This window comes from Crocodylus siamensis, chromosome 15 (assembly GCF_052110815.1).
Source record: "Crocodylus siamensis isolate JL-2025a chromosome 15, ASM5211081v1, whole genome shotgun sequence".
In the NCBI taxonomy this organism is placed as follows: Eukaryota; Metazoa; Chordata; order Crocodylia; family Crocodylidae; genus Crocodylus; species Crocodylus siamensis.
The window spans coordinates 49,874,179-49,876,579 of record NC_143409.1 but is presented as its reverse complement, the minus strand read 5'-3'; positions in this window follow the sequence as shown (position 1 = coordinate 49,876,579).

Genomic DNA, 2,401 nt, shown 5'->3' with positions numbered 1-2,401 from the left:
GATCTCACGCACGCCAGGGGATCACTGTGGGGAGAGCCAGGGCAGGGACCTGGGGCTTGGCTGGGCACTGGGGTGGACGGAAGAGAAATCCAAAGTTTTGCTGATGTGTGAGTGGAGCAGGACGTTGGCTGGAGAATTCAGGATAGAGAGGGAGAAAAAGAGAGAGTTATTTGTGAGCGTTGGAGAAAAGTGTGAAAGAAAAATGCTATAAGTACTCAGAGAGGCAAGAAATAAATGCACATCCAGAGACCAGAGCCCCAGGCAAGACTTGCGCAAAGATACATGGACCCAATACAGATACATGCACACACATGTACATACCCATGGACCCAGACCCCAAATCACACTGTGGCAGTACTTGGCTTTATAGCTGGGCTGCAAAAGGGGCAACCCCACTACTTTGGATCAAAGTCAATATTGGATCATTGAACCAAACCTGGAAGACGGAGGGGTGGAGGGGCAGGGAGGAGAGGAGGAGTTATCTTGTTTTAGGCAGTTGATTTTATTTTTTTTCCCAATATAGTTTAAGTAATATTAAAATCAAGCTGGGTGAGCCCATTTGATTAGAAAAGTGCTTTGGAAACATGGCAATGTACTTGTAGTGATCTTCCCTGGGGCCCTTAACCCCACACGACTCTCCACTGGGGCTCAAGAGATTCCAGGTAGAATCCCTGCCCCGCTCCCCCCCACTACGCATTTAATTTTCTGAATTAAAATTCAACTTGTAAAAGCATCTGATGGCCTCCAAAACAGCAGCCTTCAAACTAACTCTCTGTCTGGAAAGTTTCCTGGCATCTCCTATAGCCCACCTGCAACTTCAAGCCTAGAGGATCCTGGCTGGAGGGTCTTGCCCCTCTGCTGAGGGTCACAGCACAGCACTCTTTGGGGTCAGGAAGGAATTTGCCCCCCGGTCAGACTGGTGCAGACTTGGGGGGGAAGGTTTGCCTCCTCTGTAGTTGGGAGGGGCATGGGCTCTGCCTGTCTTGAAGATATATTAACAGACTTTTACAGCGGCAGGACATTTTCTGCTATGGTTCCCCAGCTTTCTCTGTGGAAAGTCTGGGTGTGATTTTCTGTGTTGTGTCAGAGCTGACAGTAGTTTTTAAATGTTAAAATTTTAGCAAACCAGCACACCTTTTAATAAGTACGTTGATTTCCTGCTTTGATCTTCAGCTGAATACTATAATGTTGCATCCCAGGCGGGCCCATAATAGTAAAGCATCCAGTTTCTCTTGAACTAGCATAAAATGTGTTGTGTTATATGTGAGGATGCAAAACACCATATACTCCTCTTGCTCAAAATCCATGACCTACCCATGTGCGTGTCATACTCACACGGTTGCAGGCTGTTGTTGTGTTTGAAGTAAATATATGCTTGGTTAGGCTGACGTAGTGTTTTCTGCTCTTTTCCTACATTTTGCTCTTGCGGCTGTTTCATGTCCGGCCACTGCCTGCAGCTGAGAAAGGTGGTCACAGGCACGGCGCCTGCCCTTCCTCCCTGTACAGAGGCAGGAAACAGGCCTCACTCCGCTCATCTATCTTGCCTGGAGTCAGTGGGCAGCTTGGGGGTGTCCAGGGAGGAGATCTCACCCAGCCTAGGGGTTGACTGTGGGGAGAACTGGGGGTAGGGATCAGGGCTGGTCTGGGCAGGCAGGCGGAGAACAGCAAACAACTCAGAGGTTTTGCTGCAGGTCTGTGGAGGAGGACTTTGGCTGGGTAGAGAAGGAGAAAAAGGAAAGTACGGGCAGGTGCAAGGGAGATTGTGAAACAGAAAGCCTTATAAAAACTCACAGAGGCAAAAAAATTAATGCACCCTTAGATACTGGAAACATAAGCAAGTCTGATCCACATACCATGGGCCCAATACAGGTATATGCATGCACACAAGGACTCCCTTGCACCCAGACCCAAAATCAGTCCATTGCAAAACATGTGGCTTTATAATTTGGCTGCACGAGAGACAATTTAAACTCCACTACATGGGCCACAGAAACTATTTAATTAAACCCAAACCAAGGTTTTTGGTTTGTCTTGCTTTAGGCATTTTAATTTTTTTCCTAATGAATTTTAAACACTATTCAAATCCAGCTGAAGGATCCCATGTAATTGGAAGGCTGCCTTAACAATATAGGAACATATTTGCAGCAATGTCCTTCCCTGGGCTTCTTAACCCCACGTGACTCTCCAGTAGGGCTTAAAAGATCCCAGGTAGAAACTGCTCCCCCCCCTCACACCTACAAATTGAATTTCTTGACTTAAAACTAAATTGACAAACATATGTCAGGGGCCTCTAAAATGGCAGGCTTCAAACTACAGGTTTGTCTGGAAATTTTCCCCACCTGTCCCAGAGCCAGCCTCCAACAGATAGCCAGAAGTTTCTGGCTGGAGGGTCTTGCCGTTC